Raw genomic sequence first — 20,183 nt, 5'->3', positions numbered from 1 at the left:
AAGGAGTGGAAAGCTCTATACATTGATTTGAAGGCAAAAGAGGAGACTCACTTCTGTATGCAGCCCGGAGGAGACTGGATTCCACACTGGGTAGAGCCTGAGCAGACGAGGCCTCAAAGCCCACCTACACAGTGGCACACTTCCTCCAAGGCCACACCTTCTCCAGTAAGGCCACACCTCCTAACAGTGCCACTCCCTATGGCCAAGCATTCAAACCACCACAAACACAAATCCTTCCTCTGCCCAGTCTCAGGAATGCTGACCCAGCACCCCGGCTTGATCTAGCTTGTAGATTTTTGCATTCTTCAGTTTGCGAGACACTCCCATACCAAAATCTATCTCCACATTTTCTCAAGCTAACTCCAGATGGTTTTTGTTATGCACCGCAGGGCCCCTGTAAAGACTGTCCCTATCTGAGCCCTTCTAGGGAAGGAAGGTGGGCTTCTGTTGGGCTTCCTGTGGATTGCTTCCATCTCTACACTCTCATGGCTCTACCCTCCAGGGGTTCTTGCCATTTCTGGCCCCTCACCTTAGCCTCTGCTGCAGTTAACTCCTTCCTAAACTTCAGGTCACAACCCTCTCACGTTTTGACATTAAGAGTTGCAAAAACATAGCAAGAGAAAACGGTTTCTGAATAGACAGCAATCAAAAATAAATGGAAAATCAACTGCACAGTGACAAAACATTAATTCAGAATCCACTGCTTCATGAACCCCAGGTGTTTCTGTCAGTGCCCACTTACATTGTGCTGCGTGTGGCTTCACTACAGCCTCGTCCTGAGCAACAGCATCTCCGCTTTACCCGGTAAGACAAAAAAAAAAAAAAAAAAATCTAAAAAAATAAAATAAAATAAAGGGAAAAAAAAAAAAAAAAAAAAAAAAAAACAGTAAGACAGAACCTGCTCTAAAATGGCTTGTCCAGACTCAAGAGCATGGGAGTGCTGGCCCAAGTCTTTAATCCCAGCACTCAGGAGGCAGAGGCAGGAGGATCTCTGTGAATTTGGGGCCAGCCTGGTCCAGGACATACCAGACTACACATAGAAACCCTGACTCAAAAAACAAAACAAAACAAAACAAAAGAGTTGTAGTGTTTTTAACCACATGCATATTATTCTTACAGAAACACAATGGCTTAATTAAAGAGTGCAGGGATTTTTACTGTTCCCCTACTGTCATTTCTTAACTGTAAAAATCAAAATAGTTCGGGAGGCAGAGGCAGAGGCAGGCAGATTTCTGAGTTCGAGGCCAGCCTGGTCTACAAAGCGAGTTCCAGGACAGCCAGGGCTACACAGAGAAACCCTGTCTCAAAAAACAAAAAACAAAAACAAACAAACAAAAAAAAAATCAAAATAGTTAATCTTTCAGGCTTTAGATTTTGTAGTATTAGAATGTTTGATTTTAAAACTTACTACTTGAGGTTTTTGTTTGGTTGGTTGGTTGATTTTACATTTTTTTTAATGTCTAATGAATTTTGGCTTGGAATTAAGATATAATTTCTAGCAATTTCTGAAATTACCCAACGCATATTTCTGCCATTCTGTGCTAAGGTTTTAAATAAAGTAGGCTTTCTCAGCACACATAGTTCAAAAAATCAAAATAAGGACCAACTCTAAAAAACACTGAAGTTGATGTGTGTTCTAAGTATCAAACCTTTAGCCAAGAGTTAACTTTTTATGTAAAACTAAGTGTGTGTGGGATCGCAGAGAAGGCGTAACTGTTGTTGCTCTGTGGAGGACAGAGGCTGTTTCCAGGCCAGTGACTTACAACCGCTTTTAACTGGAGGGCATACAACACCCTCTTCCGGTCTCCGGTGGCACCTACACATGCACATATCTCCCCCAACATACACATAATTTAAAGAGTAAAATAAATGTTTTAAAAGGGAAAGTTGTAGGTCTATCTTGTTACTGTGCATATTTGTTTTTAACCTTTATTACATAGTAAAATATGTGTACCAAAGAACAATTTTAAAAATAGATTTCTCTGTGATTTATCATCAGCTAACGCCAGGTTTGTGTGACCATGTCACATAGGGGCAGCCCAGTAGGAAGGTGTCAGAGGACCTAGTCTGGGCCTGAGCATGCTGTTCTTGGGGAGTTTAGCTTTGCCCTGTTTGTGTTCTTGCTGTTATTATTTTTTGAGACAAGGCTGTGCTATGGAGCCTGGGCTAACACTGAACTGTAAGATAAGCTGGCCTCATACATGAGGTAATCCTCCTGCCTCAGCCTCTTGAGTCCTAAAGTTACAAGACTATGCTATCACACCAGACTTCAGGCCTTTCGTGAAAACTAAGCCAGCCCAAGTCCTCTGGCACCACAGCGCCCATGGCTTCCTCAGCTCATACACTCATAAAGGCTTCCTTAGGAAGTCTGCTCATGCTGCACCACAGAACACCACAGGCTGGGTAGTTTATAAACAACAGGACTCTCTCTCTCCCAGGAATCAGGCAGTACAAGGTGTCTGGCTCCTGGGTGTCAGTGTGCTGAGCTCAGGCGCCTTCTCTCATGGTATTCCCATGGGGTTAGAGTGCTTACCTCAGTCCTGACCTAAGCACTCCGGTCCTAGGTCATACATGAGCAGGATGCCAACATGGAATTTGCAGAGGGTGGACAGAGGGAGCACAAACCTATATATAGTGCTTAACGATCTACAATGGATGCTTTCCAGATTCTGGATAGTTCCAACAGCTGCCAAAATACCCCGTGGGCCTAGAACCTCCCACATCGCATCTGTCAGTCTGATCCTGGCTTCTGGGTTTTCAATGCTTGAACAAAGCCCAGAGGCTTCTGGTCTCTGCTGGGAGTCCTAGCACGTCTGCTTGGTTGATTTCTTTAGTCCTGTTGACACATATGGAATATGAAAGTGAGTGTGCTAATGTTCCTAATGTCCAGGTCAGCTGTGCTAAGTGCTTGACCAGTGTCCAGAACTCTTCTTGTAAAACTAAAGACCCATACTCACCCTGGGGAGTGCCCCAGGCCTTTCTCCTCAGAGCCTGTGCAAACACCATTTTATTTTCTATTTCTGTGAACTCAATTACTCAGATGAGAGTACTCAGAGAGAATTTAACATTATTGGCCATTCCTTTTTTGGTATGTTTCACTTAACATAATTTCTACAACAATCATCTACGTGAGTAGAGTATTATCAGAATTTTCTCCCTTTTAAAATCTGAATAGTAGTCCATGTATACAAATATAGCATTCCATTTATACATTCATAATCATAAAAATATACTTGTTTCTACACTTTTTGTTGTTGTAATGTTTATCTGATCATGGGCACACAACTGACTCCTCAAGACCTTGTGCTCAACTTCAGATCTTTTGGGTATATAGAATTGCTGGACTGTGTGGCAATTCTGTTTTTACATTTTGAAGAATCCTCGTATGGTTTCCATAGAAGTCATATCATTTTACAGTCCCTCGGATGCTGGTTCTGTGGTCACTTCCTCCAGAACCACCTTCAGTGTACCACCCACCGGTGAGCTCAGCACTTGGACTCAGGCTATGCAATGATTTGTTTCCTATATATTCATTATCTTAGTTACTGCTGTTGCTATGACAAAATACCCTTACCAAAAAATAAAAATAAAAAGCAAACAACAAACAAACAAAAAACAAAACAAAAGCAAACAACATAAGGAAAAACAACAACAACTTAAGGGAGGAAGGGTTTATCCTGCAGCGGTTCTAGCAGACAGGCCTACAGAACAAGGAAACCATGGCAACCAGACCTTGAGGCGGCCGGTCACATGCAGGACTAAGGAGACTGGGACTGGCCAGTGCTCAGCTAACCTCCTGTCCTTCTTTCTGTGCAGTGAGGAACCCAGGAAATGGTACTGCCTCAGGTGAGCCTTTCCACCTCAGTTAACACAGCAAAGCAACCCTTCCCAGGCTCACCCCGAGGCTAACATCACAGAAACAGCCCTTTCTAGCTGAGCCTGGAGGCTTGCCTCCTAGCTAACTCCTGGATCTGTGGATCAAAGGTAACCATCACATTCACCATTTATGTCTCAGAAAAGTGCCCCAAGATGCAGTTTTGTTGTACTATTGTATTTCCCAATACAATACAATAGTCTCCCGGAATGATACTGAACACAGGTGGAAATCCAATTTACAACAGTGCTCTCAGTTTTCTTTCTTTCTTTTTTTGTTTTGTTTTGTTTTGTTTTGTTTTTCGAGACAGGGTTTCTCTGTGTAGTCCTGGCTGTCCTGGAACTCACTCTGTAGACCAGGCTGGCCTCGAATTCAGAAATCTGCCTGCCTCTGCTTCCCAAGTGCTGGGATTAAAGGCGTGTGCCACCACGCCCGGCTCACTCTCAGTTTTCCTAATGCTACAGCCCTTTAACACAGTTCTTCGTCTTAAATTATTCTTGTTGCTATTTCATAACTGTAATGCTGCTATATTACATGAATCATAATGTAAATATCTGTGTTTTCCAATAGTCTCAGGTCACCCCTGTAAAAGGGTAGGTAGTTCAATACCCACCCTCCTCATCCCCACACACAAAACAGGGTCATGACCCACATGTTGAGAGCTGCTGAATTAGAAAGACTTTTAAGATCTGTTCCCGCTCCACCTATAGGACTCTAGCCACAGTAGATTCATCTCGATTCTTCAGACACAGCCTGAGTTTTACATATAAATAGTGTCAACAAACCGCTTCCTTTGCTGGATAATATCCCTTACTGTGATTCCTACATGAATTCCTCTAGCTTTGAGGGGAGGGACAAACTCTGTGCTGGAGACAGACGGAAGGGAAGTTAGCTGGATCTTCCTCAGTGGCATGTCGGGTCAACCTGCTCTGCAACAAAGAGCCCTAGGCTGAGAGTGGGGAGGCTAGACAGCGTCTCTGGCTCTAAATTTTACTTCTGTAATGTTAAGATGGTCCTTATTTGATCAATGGCTGTTGCCACTAGTGAGGCTGTTTGGAGGAGCCAGTGAGAGAGAGAGGAAGAGAAATACAGATCCTTCATCAAAGTGTCCTGATTTGCCAGGGCCCAGTATCCTACTGCAAACATGGCAGGAGGAGGCCATATTCACCCATTCTATATTCATCACCAAACACTGTAGAACATACCCAGTCAAACCAAAGGCTCTGCGTGCACACAGAGGAGAAAACGGTGGAGGCCTGTCCCACCCAGACCAGCCTCAGAAACGCGGATGCTCTGCGGGGCGCAATGCACCCAGCTCCTATGCTTCACACCTTCCAGCCTCATCAGCAATCACTGCTGTTCTGTTTTGCTTGTTTTTTTCTAACTCACATTTCCAAAACTCAGATGGAAAGCATCCTCATTGTGCCTGATCTCTGGCTGAGCAGGGACAGTGCCCAGATTGCTCCCCAGAGGATCCTGGCATGTTCAGAAGGAAGAATCTTTGAAAGCTGGATGCTGGCCAAACCGAAAGACCCAAGAAGCTCTTTCCCTTCTGGGGACATGTGGGACATTTTATTCATTTGTTTCACAATAAATATGCATAATTTTGGCCGGGCGGTGGTGGCACACACCTTTAATCCCAGCACTTGGGAGGCAGAGGCAGGTGGATTTCTGAGTTCGAGGCCAGCCTGGTCTACAAAGTGAGTTCCAGGACAGCCAGGGCTATACAGAGAAACCCTGTCTTGAAAAACAAAAACAAAAACAAAACAAAAAAAAAAAAACAACCGCATAATTTTAGTAAGCAAAGCAGCTAATTTTTTTTTTTAAGTTAAAAAACATACATATTAGGATTTAGAGAGACACTCAGCCCTTGGGAGTGACTGCGTTTGTAATAAGCCTGAGCTCTATTCCCAGCACCCACCTTAGGGGGCCCACAGCAAGCTCTGGGGGATCCGAAGCCATCAGCCTCCACCAGCACCAGCACCCATGCACACACCCACACATAGATACAGATGACACATAACTTCAAATAAAACCAAACCTTTCATTAAAAAAAAAAAAAAAAGAATACATGTGATTGGGAGACGGAACCTAGTAACAGAACACCTGCCTGCTACGTAAAGGTTTCTTGTCCATCATCATGTTTGGATGGATGGATGGATGGATGGATGCGTGAGTGAATGAATGGACTTAAGATACAAACATCCAGATTCTATTTCAGTAGTGCTCACTCTCTGTTTTTTAAGACATGGTTTCTTGAGTATCCCTGGCTATCCTGGAACTTGCTCTGTAGACCAGGCTGGCCTCTTCTATCACCAGAATACTGGGATTAAAGGCGTGTGCTTCCACCACCCAGCTTGACAAACTTGATTCTTGATCAAAAAATGTGAAGAAAGAACGCACTGGTTTTTATTCCAACTCAGACAGTGGCTCTGTCTTTTCTGCACCGGCTGAGGTTGGAAGGAGCGAGGCAAACTCTCCTGCTCCAAGGAGAGCCACTGCTCCAGGCCATCAAATTCCTAAACAGCAGCAGGAGCAGGCCTCTGTGTAAACAAAGGTTTTATTGGCAAGAGAGAATTGAGGCATTTGCATAAAAAGTCTTACAGGGTGGTGATTAAAAACAAAAACAAACAAACAAAAACCTTAATTCCTTGTCCTCAGCTCAAGTTTTTAGTATTTGATAGAAAAGATTCATGTTACTATTTCTTACAATGATGTTTTATCACAGCAATAGAAAATAGGTAATACAGAGATGTGTGTTATTTGTTTCATTGTACAGCTACATAACAGACTATGGAAAAGATGAACCTGCCCCGAACACCAGTAAGATAAACTGCTCACTCCGTGGGTTCTGGCGCTTTCTTTGTACAATATCCGTCCTCCCAATACTTCAAGAACACAGTGTATTCTTCAGACACACAATGTGATCTCATGGTGGGTCATGTTAATCCTGCTGGTTGAGAGTACTACGGTTGCCACATCCTGACACATACCTTCAGCCTACCCGTGATTGAGCATATCCGGTGCAGCTGAGTCTAACAAACTCGTCAGAGTTTGTTAATCGCCCATTACCAGCAGCCTCCAGCATTTCGGGAAGTGTGTGTCCTTGGGCAAGGGGCTTACAGATCAGAGGCATTCTAGCTTTGTGGATCTCTTAGGGACAGCGATTAAAACTTAGGCCATAACTTTGGTTCTCAGAGTCACTGGTAAGTCTGCTTTTCCCCTGCTGAGTCACAGGCTCCAACCTTGCTCCGAGGTCTCCCTGGCTGACACCTCTGTGAGCCATCTTCAAAATACTTGGCTCACTTCTGTCGCTACAGTTTTACAAACTTCTGGTAGGAGTTTCCAGGATTGTGTTACAGTCTAGATTTTGAAGTAGCTTTCAGAGTATGTTGTTTATGTTGTCTCTTAACATCCCAACAACTCTGTCAGGAGAAATTTTGTAGCACAAAAAATAAAAAATAAAGATTCTTGGAAGCTTCAGTCAAAGTCTGGTGGTGGAAAACAAACAAAAAAGCTAGAAAGTAGACTAATTTTTTCAATAGGGCGCAGGGCAGTGTATGTGTGTGGTGTGTCGCATTTGTGTCCCTGGTGTGTAAGATTGAAGAGGTACAGTGATCCGTGGGAAAATGATCTCTAGTGTAGAGACCTCTCCCCCACCCCAACTCATTGCAAACTAAGGGTCTTTCTGTTTTGTTAGGTTCGTTTTTTGTTTTTTAGGAACACTTACCAGCACAACACTGGGTATGGGAAGGGCGCAGGGAGGCCCAGTTAACCTGCCAGGACTAGGGAACACTAAGGAGAACTCTGTCGCCCTGCTCTGGTTCCCACACAGCTGACCGGGCACACAGACTGGCTGGGAACACTGGAGAGATCTGATATCAACCTCCCTGTTGGGGGAAACCTTCTGGGATTGCCTACAGCAAGAACACTGCCCTTGTTCCTGCTGCCTCGAGTCTCCCTCTAGTGCCCAGATTGGCAGAGTTTCTCAGTCAATAGCTTAATAATTAGCTCACCAAGCACTCGTGCAATCACGCACTAATACGGTCTGTCTCGTTCGCTGGGATACCTCGGTGCTTATTTTCCTGGTATAAAACGCAAACGTTAAACATTTGTCGAGGAAGGTGGGAAAAGGGTGAGCTACGTTAGCAGTTTTCCAGTCTGCATTCAAAGGCAAGAAGAGTCCAAAATAACCTCGGTTGTCCTGCCAAAATTTAAGCTCATTCCTGGCTCTACTTATATTTCTCCCAGTTGCCTCTTGGTGGGGCTGTATGAGGCAGCATAGATAACCTAGGGCTTCGGAGAAAAAGGCAGGTCCAGTGTAAAATCCCAGGGTTGAGACTCTTGGGCAAATTACTCAGTATCAAAGGCTTGTTCCCCTCATCTGCAAAATGCAGGCGAGGATGCCTTGGGGCTTTAAATAAGGCAGTCCTACGGGGCGTGTGTCCCTCACGGATTCCCACCCCATACCCCAGAGGGATGGGCCCGTGAGTAGCCTGCCCGGATTTCCTATCGCTAATCATGGTCCAAGCGGAAGGGCCGTGGATTCGCCCATGGCTGCCAGGCAGGCCAAAGATGGTAGCATGGCACCAGGCATGCAGGCTAGAACCCAAGCTCAGCAGCCCAGGACGGCCCTAAGAATTGCGCTGGAGTTTCCTAACAGTCCTATTTCAAATTTCCTAATAGTGGAGTTTCAAAGTCAGCTACCTCCCGCCCAGCACAAACGAGGGTGTGGTTTGTGTTCACATTCACACTGAAACAAAAGAAAACAAGCAGAGCATCCCACACTTACCCCCCCCCCTCCCCGTGGCCTCGCCCAGCTCGGGACATTTTCCCAGGCACTAGGTGGAGCCGAGCTATGGGCACGCCCTAAGGCTGCTGCACTTTCCAGAGCCAGGGTACAGCCGTCCTCAAGGTCGGGTCCCAAGGGGCTCCAAGGACCGGGCCCCCGGGTGAGCTGACCGCTTTGCCTTGCCGAGCTAGGTCCGACCCGCAGTTGCAGCCAGATACCGGCCCAAGGCCTGTGGTTGGGCTCAAAATCGTCCTCTCCCGGGCTGGAATCCCGGGAATGTCGCTGCGGGGAAGCATCTGGCTGGCCTCCGGGTGGCAGGAAGGGTCAAACCTTTTTCGGGTGATTTTGCACAAAATTCTCCCTACACCAGGGGCTGCAGCCCTGCGAAGTAGAAGCCCAAGGAAAGAGAAGGGAGCTGCTCGCTCCTTTTCCAGGCCGCCTTCGTCATTCTACTCCCGATGCGCTGCCGGCGAAGCAGACAAATGCCTTTTCCCGTTCCGAAGACCCCTTCTTTGTGTCTGTGGAAGTTCCTTCCTCAATTGCGAACCATCTCTGCAACCCAAGCCGGTCTTTCCAGCTGGATTGTCGCCACCTCGTGGCTACACTGGTCCTTCGTCCCCTAAGCCCTTTGCTCTCTTTGGTCTCAAGCCTACTTTTCTTTTCTTTCCACAACCAGCTATGGACTGAAACTTAACAATCCTGTTCTCTGGGCTTAGGATGTGAGCTGGGATACCTCTGTCCCTTTCTTTCTGTTACACCGCTCGCCTTCTTAAAGAGAAACAAAGCAAGTGCTAGTTGGAGAGCAGGAGTCACCAGGTTGGCAAGCCTGTGGGGGCTCGGTGTGAGGCGCCAGTCCCCTACCAATTTCCCATGAGACAAACTAATGATTAAGAAGACAAACGCACTCTGTCTTGTTCCTACTGGTTAGTGATGCTATTATACTTGATGAGTATTATTAAAGGATCCCTGTCATTAGAGACTCCCTGTTATTATTGTTATTATTATTTAGCATTTATAATGTATTCCTTATTTTCAAAACACACTATTATCTCCCTGGACTTTCCAAACACAACTGAGCGGCAGGCAGGTGACAACTTCATAAAATAGGGAAACTGAGGCACTGTGGTTAGCACGGAGTTATTGGATTAATGAGTCAACAGTAGTCATGTCTCCCCAGCTGATACTGCCTTACTCTGAACTCATGGATTCCAGTAAATGGTAATCCTGCTTTGGGAAACTAGTTTCTCACACTCACTTTTATGACCCACTTGTAATCACATTAGAAACCCAGTCAGGGAAGTTTTCAAACTTATGAGTCATTACTTCAAACTCATTACTGGGCACCTGGGCCACGTTAATTGTATTTTACTTTACAAGTCGAATTATTGTGATTATTGTTACTTAGTATAATAAGTATTTATTGTATTCTGCTAAAATGTATATAAGGAATTCCAGTTTTTAAAAAGTAGTAAAATGGATATATTTTCATCTAAAGAACAAATAGCTTTCTTTTTCTTTTTCTTTTCTTTCTTTCTTTCTTTTTTTTTTTTGTTTTTTGTTTTTTGTTTTTCAGGACACAGTTTCTCCATGTAGCCCAGGCTGTCCCAGAACTCATTCTGTGCCTCTGCCTTCCAAGTGCTGAGATTAAAGGCATGCGCCACTACTACCCAGCAACAAATAGCTTTCAAGATAATCACTCCTATTGTTTGTTACCACAGGCATTAAGGGAAAGTTAACTATATTATATATACTTAAATATTTAGGTGTTTCAAGACAGAGTTTCAGGCCTCTTGCTATCCTGAAATTCACTTTGTAGACCAGGTTGGCCTTGAACTCAGAGATCTGCTTGCCTCTGTCTTCTGAGTGCTGGGATTAAAGCACCTAACTTTGATTATATGATTAATGCTGAAGTCTATCACCCTCTCAGAGACAAGAAAGTTCTCAAGCTTTGCTTCTAGTTTTAAAAAACCTCCAGTCTTAATTGAGAGTGACTCAGTCCTAGTACTTCGTAGCTGAATCCCTTTCATAACTGCGTTTTCACTCCCAAGGCAGTAACAACATATGGTCGTTTCCAATGTTGTATCAATATACAAAGATTCCTACTAATCTTCCATCTTCACAGAAAGCAGCTGTGCCGAGCACTCCGTCTCCTTGCTTCTGGATGAAAGAGATCCGGCATCCTGATAGCCTCCAGTGCACAGCTTCAGGCTGTGTGGTTTGGAGGGGTGGGAAGTTTGTCCATCCATCCTGCTGCTTGGATGCCAGCCACACAGGAGTCTCTCATACAACCTTTCTGAGTTTTTCTTTTTACCCATCTCTCACCTCAAGTAGCAAATTCCTACAGGAATAATTTCAAAGAAGCTGCTCACTGGTTTAGGGAATCTGGGTCAACCTTCCCAACCTTCCCTTGTGCCCATTCATTCATTCATTCATTCATTCATTCAGAATGCATATGTTGTGTGTCCATATGCTGCATATTAATAATAGTTCTTTTCTGCAGTAAGCTGGGGCAAGCTCATTCCTATGCAGCAAAGCTTCATGGTTAATTCTTGTTATTCTTACTCTGTAGTGAGGAGCTCCTAGAAGATGCCCATCCCATGATGGTAGACAAGTAGACAGAAATCTAGGAACGTGTGTGAGGCTGCAACTCCCAGCTACTCTGACAATGGAAGCCCCGTTGTCACCTTCCTGCACCTGTCACATGGAAGCATGAGGCGAGGGTGAAGCGGTAATTATGAACGGAGTGGTTAGTGTTGTAGAATCGGTTGGATTACTAAATTTATTCTTGAAAAAAATCATTGTATAGATATTATCTTACATTGATAGAAATCTTTATAACTGATACAAAATTGAAGTTATAATTTCTTACATTGGTACAGAATTTGTATATTGATACTGGTTTAAGGTTTTCATTGGTATAAATCTTTGTATATTAATATAAGAATTGAAGTTAATATTATTACTCTTAGATAGGCATTGTGCCTATTCAACTCATTAAAGAATTTGACCCACTCCTTCTATAGCTGCTATTACAAACTTTTTAGGATGATTAAGTAACACAAGTTAAGGGCCAGATTGTAAACTCATGATTATATTAGATTCTGATTTAATTATAATAAAGTGTTTTCAATATTATTGAAATAGAAATGGCTAAAAGTAGTCAAGGTTTAACAGTTCAGATATACTTTATATATATGGTCTTCAAAAACCTAAGTCCACAGAATATGACATTTGTAATAATTTCATTGTTATTAGAATTTTGACTAAGCGACATTCCAGCTCCCGACAGTACCCTCTTCATGGTTGAAAGAAGATATTGAGCGCCATAACCTCCATATGGAGTTGCTCCAGTTGTGGCAAAGTCACCACTGGGCAAGATTTGCCCTAATTCATCTACAGAGAAAAAGTACTGTCCAGGAAAGGACAGACAATTCTGGGCCAGAGTCAGCATTTCAGCCAGATTCCCTAGAGATTTGAGGGCAGGTCCAAGTCTGAGAAACACCGAAGCAGAGGGTCCTCACACCTGCTCAGTGATTGAGCAAATCTGATTCTGGGAGGGACCCTTTTGTCAATGCTGCCTGCTTTGTAAGAGGAAAAGATGGTGGCACTCTGTAGGGAGAGTGCCGCTGGAATGGTCAGAAATCCTGACAGGTGTAGAAGTGGGTGATGGGCCAGATCACTACTAGAAATTCACTTATGTGGCAAAGAGGCTGTCATCCATGCAGCATCTGTGGAAGACCTGCCCTGTATCGGACCCCCTCTGTATGAGATACATAGAAACGGCTGGAATGTTCAGGGGATCTGGCCTCTGATCCAAATCTCACTTTTAGTGGCTGAGCGATTCCCTTGGCCCTTGGCGTCTGTTTTCCCATCTGAAAAAGAAGCAGGGCAGATTGAAGGTCCACTTGGAAACCTTGGCCTCCTTGGGTAAAGTGGTTTTAAGTGATCACACATGAAACTGAGCGCACTCCAGGACAGGGCGTGATTAAGGGCTGAGCTGAGCAGATTTGGCAGCACCCAGGGCATGGACTCTGCAAGCCGAGTACAAGGAACCTGAGTTTGGAAGAAAAGAAAATGCCTCCTCCTCGGGGTACTCCCTAAGCCCCCCTGTTGAGAGGGGCGCAGGCTGGAGTTTCTCTCTTGGCCATTAGGTGTCGCATCGCTGCTGTGATGTGTAATGTAGGAGAGAACCTTGGGAATCCCTAGGGTACAGGTGGCTGCTGAGAGCCTTCTAAGTGTAGGGGAGCTCAGAAAGGGTTGCCTTGGACCTAAGCAGGAACCAGTACAAACACTCTCCCACCTCAGGCTGACTTAGATGACATAAAGGGCCAACAAGAGTGCACGCACGCACGCACGGACTATTAGGATGTCGGCTGCTGGGAACTTTCCTTCACACAATCGGTCTCTAGCCCACTTTTATCTCTACTCTTCAGCTCCTCACTTATTCAAAGAATGAACAGCAAGGAACTCAGACCCAAACCAGAAGTCAAACTTTCATGTCTCTAATCCTACCCTCATAGGCTTTGCTCCAGTGGTGGGAGACAAAGGCTTTAGAAAGGCTGTGGCTGTCACCTGGTCACCCTGTCTAAGGATAGGCAGTGTGGCAGACCCACAAGTGCCCCAAACATTTCCACCCATGCCATTTCCCTGTAAAAGAGGGAAGGAACAGCATTAAGACACCATCACGTTTCCAGTCCTGGACCATTCGGACCCAGGCGCCATCATTCAGTGTAGAATTGCGCCTGCACAACAGTTCTCAACCTGTGGGTCTCGACCCCCTGTGGGGTTAAAAAACTCTTTTACAGGAGTTGAATATCACATAGCCTACATATAAGATCTTTATATTAGATTCATAACAGTAGCAAAATTACAATTATGAGGTAACCACAAAATATTTTTATGGTTGTCAGTCACCACATGAGAAACTGTATTAAAAGATGCCAGCATTAGGAGGGTTGAGAACCACTGCTCTTGAGGTATACACACAGAGGAACCAAAAGTTTTGTGAATCTGCCTAGCAAAACAGACCATTACTGGCAAGAGATTTGAAGGTTGCACGCCTTGAATGATCTCAGTTCTGTTTCCTGACAGCCATGAGACAATGTGTTGTTTAATTTTTCTGGGATCTCCATTTCCATATCTGTAGATCTGAGAGATTAAGTTTATATTTACAAGGTCACTTGAGCAAGCACTGTTATATACAGATGGCTGGACAAGAACAAGTTAAAATATAAATTAGATCTTATTTGTAAGACTCGAATAGTTTTAATTTTGTATTGAAGTATCGTTTTCACCCTGAAAAGAACATGTGTCTGCAGTGTCCTGAATTTTCACACTAAACACAGTAGCAGGGAGGCAGAGGTGCCGTCCCTGTCCCTGTCTGTCACTCACTGTACCCCAGGGCTCACAGCATCTCCACTGTAAGGGCACAAATTAACTTGAAATTTTACACATGCTATAAATGGAATCGTGTACTATGTCTTCTTTTGCCCTTGGCTTCTGTCATTAAAGTCAAGCTCTACATATGGCATACAGCATCCCACCACATCAGCTCGTGACAATTTACATGCTGTACAGGGTTGAGAAACTATTACAAATTGTGCCTTTCTTGTCAATTTGGTATTTGTTCTTGGTGGCCATTTATTTTCATTTATGCTGGACTGAATACAATTTTTATCATCTCCTTTTCCTGTCCCTTTCTAGAAAGTCCGGATTTGTATAGGCCCTTGTGTTTGGGTAAGGCAATCACAGGCCCCTTCTTGGTAGACTGGGTGTGCTGAATAGTTTTATGTCAAACAGACACAAGCTGAAGTCATCTTAGAGGAGGGAGCCTCAATTGAGGAAAATGGATCTGTAAGCTCAGGCTGCAGGCAAGCCTGTAGGACATTTATTACTTAGTGATTGATGGGGAGGTCTCAGCCCATGGTAGATGGGATCACTCCTGGGCTGGTGGCCTTAGGTTCTATAAGAAAGCAGACTGAGCAAGCCATGGGAGCAATCCAGTAAGCAGCACCCCTCCGTGGCCTCTACATCAGCTCCTGCCTCCAGGTTCCTGCCCTGTTTGAGTCCCTGTCCTGACTTCCTTCAATGATGAACTGTGATGTGAAAGTGTAAGCCAGAGTAGTCCCTTTCCTCCCCAAATTGCTTTGGTCCTGGAGTTTGATCACAGCAATAGTAACCCTAATTAAGATGCTGGGTATCAAAAGAAACTTGAAAAAGTTGAGGTTATCAGAATTTTACTAGGCCCTGAATGGGCTTCTGTTAGCAAGTGTGTACCTATCTTTCATTCCCACCCAGAACACAGGCCCTTGTTCATGTGGGTTGGTTCTGCCTCCAAAATCAAGCTGGCTAACCACTGAACTGAAATAACCATGCCTCTTCCTTGTCTTGTGAGTGCCACATCATTATAACAAAATACTTGAGAAAAACAACTTTAATTTTTTTTTTTAACTCATGGTTTGAGAGGTTTCAGTCCATGGCTTTGGGCTGGAGGTGAGGCAGAGTGTTATGGGGGAAAGGCTCTGTGGAGCAAGGCTGCTCAGCACACGACATCTGACAGTAGAGGCAGAGCATGGGGCTGAGGAGAACAGCCTTAGATCAACAGGTAGATGAGAAATGAGCATTTCAGTCTCCCCACGCTTCAGAATGAAAACAGGCAAGCTTCACAGAGATGCAGGCTGACACACTGGAGTTCACGACTGGATGAAGACTCCAGGAGATGCAGAAACTCTGGTTATCAGGGGAAACGGAGAAACTGGAGCTCAGCTCAAACAGCACAGCAGTGGGGGAGGGCTAACAAAAGGAAAGAGAGTCACAGGGTAGGAAAAACAGACAGAAACAGATGCAGAACAGAAGAACTCTCTGGATTTGGAGGAACTCAGAGCTGCCCTTGAGAGGGTTCTGTGTTTCCCAGCTTGAAGGAAAAGCATGGGGCAAGTGAGCTAGCTGGGATGGCTCAGCGGATGAAGGTGCTGGTTGCCAAGTAACCTTCCAGGTGTGCTTCCCAGGAAAGGCTGAGAAGCAAGAGGATAAAGGAAAACAGTATGGGGTTTGAGAAGGATGCTCAATAGAGAGATTTTTTTTACAAAAGAATCAAAGAGAAATCTTGGAAATAAAAAAAACGTAGTGAGTCAAAAACAAAACAAAACAAAAACAAAAAACAGCTTCACCAGCAGATGAGAATTTAAGGGCTTCAAAAAAAAAAAAAAAAGTAGAGGGACTGGAATATTCAGACAGTAGCAAAGAAAAAAATAAATATATATAAACAGAATATCAAGTGAAGGACTGGACAGATGAGAGAGCCAGAGAGAGCACTGACTGTTCTTGCAGAGGGCCTGGGTTTGAGTCCCAGTACCCACGTGGTGGTTCACAACCATGTATAACTCCAGTCCCAGGTGGTCCAATGCCCTCTTCTGACTTAAGTGGCACACATACAAGCAAAATGCTCACACATAAAAGAAAATAAGTAAATAAATAGTAAATCTTTAAAAATAATTTTTAAAGGATACAGTTGAAATACTAAGTTTATATCCTTTTGTACTTATATCTTACACATTAACTTATTTGTGTATATGCGTGTACACTTACCATGGTACTCATAAAGAGGTCAGAAGCAAAGTTGTGAGAGTCGGTTCCCTCCTTCCACCATGTGGGTCCCGGGGCTTGAACTCTGGTTGTCAGGCTTGGTGGTGAGCACTGTCACCCACTCCTGGGGCCGTCTTCCCAGCCCCAAACTTACTTTAAAAAACAAAAACAAAAACAAAAACAAAACAAAACAAAAAACAAGAATTAATTGCAAACTAAAGGCATAGAAAATGTGCTTAATGAAATAGTAGTAAGAAATACCCAAATCTTGGGGAACATGTAGACATCCCAGGATAGGCTTCTAGAACCCTGAACAAACATGGGAAGAAAAGAATGCCACCACACTACAGCATAGCTAAAACACCAAGAGTCTGACAGTGAAGGAAAAATGGCAACTCACTAGAATAATGGTTTATTTCCCAGCAGGAAGTCTAAAGGCCAAGAGAATATAGAATGACGGATTTCAAGGCCTGAAAGAAATACCTGTCGTTCTGTATTATTATACTCAGTAAAATTGTCTTTCAAAATCAAAGGAGAAACAGCATTTTTCCAAGATAAGCATAAACTAAAAGAATCCATGACCACTAAGCCAACATTGCAGAAGATACTATGGGAATACTACACATGGGAGGAAAAGACAAAGACAATCATGGGAGAACACATTAGAGAACAGAAAAGTGACAAGAATTAGTTTATACTTTCAACTATGATACTTAATGCACATGCTCTTAGTTCACTAAATAAAAGGCAAACTGGTTGACTTTATTTTTAAAAATTAAGGTTCCATTTGTTTGCTGCCCACAACCAGCTCATCTCTTGGGCTGAAGAGATAACACAGCAGTTTAGAGCTTATGCTGCCTTTGAGCTCACCGCCAACAAGGCAGACATCGAGCCACAGTTAGTCAGAAGAGACATAGAAGGTCTGGTTGTATTGAAAAGCAAAGCAGTGGACCGAAAATATATAATGGTTGCAAATGTCTATGCATCCGATATCGGTGCATCTAATTTAGAAAAAAATAAAAGCCTCAAAAATGCTAGCAGATATAAAAGGATGGCTAGGCCTCATTACAATAACAGTGACACGGTAACCCCACCCTCACAGACAAGTCACAGAGACATAAAACCCAAGAAGGAAATTTGAGAGTTAAGTTGTGGTGTAGATCAAGATCGAATGAATTGAAGGGAACATTCCACCCAGCAACTGCAGAGTAAACATGTTTCTCAGCAGTTGGTGGAACTTTCTATAAAATAGATCATATTCTAGGTCAAAGCAAGCCTTAACAAACACCAAAAAAAGTCTAGATAATAATCCTTGCTTTTATCAGATTATGATGTACTAAAACTAGAAACTAATAGCCAGAAAAACTATATAATCACACAGGAACTGAATAATACACATCTGAATGGGTTGCTTAAGAAACCAGCCAAGAAATTATCAACTCCTAGAACCAGGGGCTGGAGATATAATGCTGTGCACTGCTGGCCCAGCATGCATGAAACCTTGGGTTCTGTCCCCAGCACTACAGAACGTGGGCATGACAGTGCATGCCTGTACTATCAGTGCTCAGGAAACGGAGTGGGAATGGCTGTCTTCGAGCTCACCCTTGGCTACAGAGAGAACCGCAGGTCAGCTGAGATGCATGAGGTGCTGTCTCAAAAACAGAAAAATCACATCAAATGAAAATGGAAACAGCATATCAGAACCTGTGAGATAAAACAGAGGCAGATCTAAGGAGATTTAAAGCTGCGGGTGCTAATATTAACAAAATCAACCAACCCTTAGCCAAACTAACCAGATAAGGAAAAAACACAAATTAATAAACTTAGGGATTAACAAGAAGATATTATAACAGGTACTAGTAAATCCAGTGCATCCATAAAGATTATTTTGAAGACATATACTCCAATAAGTTGAAAATCCACAAGAAATGAATACATTTCTGGATTATCTACACTACTAAAATGACCTAATAGGACATAGAAAACCTATATATAATCAACAAGGGCTGGTGAGACAGCTCAGCTGGTAAAGACATTTATCATCCAGCTGATGTCCCGACTTTGATCCTCAGGACCCACACTGTAGAAGGAGACAACTTCTAAAAGTTGCCCTCTGGGGCTGGTGAGATGGCTCAGTGGGTAAGAGCACCCGACTGCTCTTCTGAAGGTCCGGAGTTCAAATCCCAGCAACCACATGGTGGCTCACAACCATCCGTAACAAGATCTGACACCCTCTTCTGGAGTGTCTGAAGACAGCTACAGTGTACTTACATATAATAAATAAATAAATCTTTAAAAAAAAAAAGTCCTCTGATATCCACATGATGTCACATGCTGTGGAACATGCATGTACACACACACACACACATACATGTAGAGAGGGGGGGAGGAAGGACAGAAGGAAGGAAGGAGAAAATGAAACTATATCTACATGGTTCTTATTTCAACATAGACTTCTGCTGTGCCTACTTTGTTCTTCCTTCAACCTGTCTCGGTACAACTGTCTGGTAAAACTGCCTCCTCTCTCTGCATTGCCACTCAAGTAGCTTCCCTTTCCTCTCTCCTCTCATGACAGTTGGGCATACCTTATTCTGTCAACTCTTTCTGATTTGTCACTTTGCCACTCAATCTGGCATCACTTTCAAATATGGGCACTTTCTTCTACAAATTAACTTTACTTTCAACGTTTGGGATTAGAGCTGTGTGCTAAGGACTGAGCCGCACCACAACTAGAAACAGGTTTTCCCAGTAAACAACAGAATCTCAGAGTTCACAGTGTGTTGAGATACTCTCTAATACTCTCCACCTTATTTCTCGAGGCAGGGTCAAGAAGTCTCTCCCTGGCCAGCCTGGGCTGGCAGGCACACACTGCTGCACCCAGCTTTTACATGAATTCTGGAGATCTGAACTCAGGTCCACATACCTGGGTAATAATCACTTTATGAGACAAGTCATCTCCCCAGCCCTGAAATTTTTATTATATATCTTGTATAAATAGTCTGAGACTTTGTGTGTCTGACTTTTCTCCCCACTGTTGGGGAATGAACCTAAACCTTTGGATATGCTTGGCTGCTATGTGTGTGGAATAGATTTCATTTTGGCTTCATGTTTGATAAATATTTTCAGGTACGAGATTCGGAATTCTCAATTTTATTTTCTCTATTTGGAAGATAATGTTGCATTGTTTTCTTAATTGCACTGTTTCTCGTGGGTAATCTATTGTTAGTCTTTGTTCCGCTGTGTGTGATGTTTTAGTTTGCTTGGACATTTGGGTTCCATCTTCTCTGGCTGCCTTCAAGCTTCTTTCTGTTGGGCTTTCAACACTTCCACTATGATGTGTTTAGTGTCTTTCCCATGCATTCCAGCCTAGATAGCTCTGAGCTTCTCGGACTTGTGACTTCCCCAATCAGATTAGAAATTCTTAGCAATTATCTCTTCAACTTTTTATTCTCTCCTATTTCACATACATAGCTGCTTGCTTTTGGTGTGTAATTCTTTATGCTGCATTTTGTTATTTTCCCCGAGGCCTGACATTGCAGTTCAGTCGAGTTAACTGTGCTTTTCATGCTTGGCGCTTGCTCAGTCTGCTGATAAGGCCGGTGAAGGAGAGTTAGAACAGTACGCTTTTTCAATTCTAACATTCCTATTTGTTCTTTTATAGTTTTCATCTGTCTTCTGACATTTTCCATGCACTCATCCTTTCTATATAAAATTCCTTAATATAGAACTCATAGCTACTTCAAAGTCAACTGATAAAGCATGAACGCGGGTCTCTCCTTTGCTTTCATTTCCATTGAATGTTTTGTCTTTTAACAATGAGTTGTCCTTTTCCTTGTACACCCCTTTCTCTCTTTGTGTGTGTGTGTGTGTGTGTGTGTGTGTGTGTGTGTGTGTGTCTGCGTGTCTGTGTGATGCTATGAGATGCTCTGGTGA

Source organism: Mus pahari, chromosome 18 (genome assembly GCF_900095145.1).
Source record: "Mus pahari chromosome 18, PAHARI_EIJ_v1.1, whole genome shotgun sequence".
In the NCBI taxonomy this organism is placed as follows: domain Eukaryota; kingdom Metazoa; phylum Chordata; class Mammalia; order Rodentia; family Muridae; genus Mus; species Mus pahari.
This window is presented reverse-complemented; position numbering follows the sequence as displayed.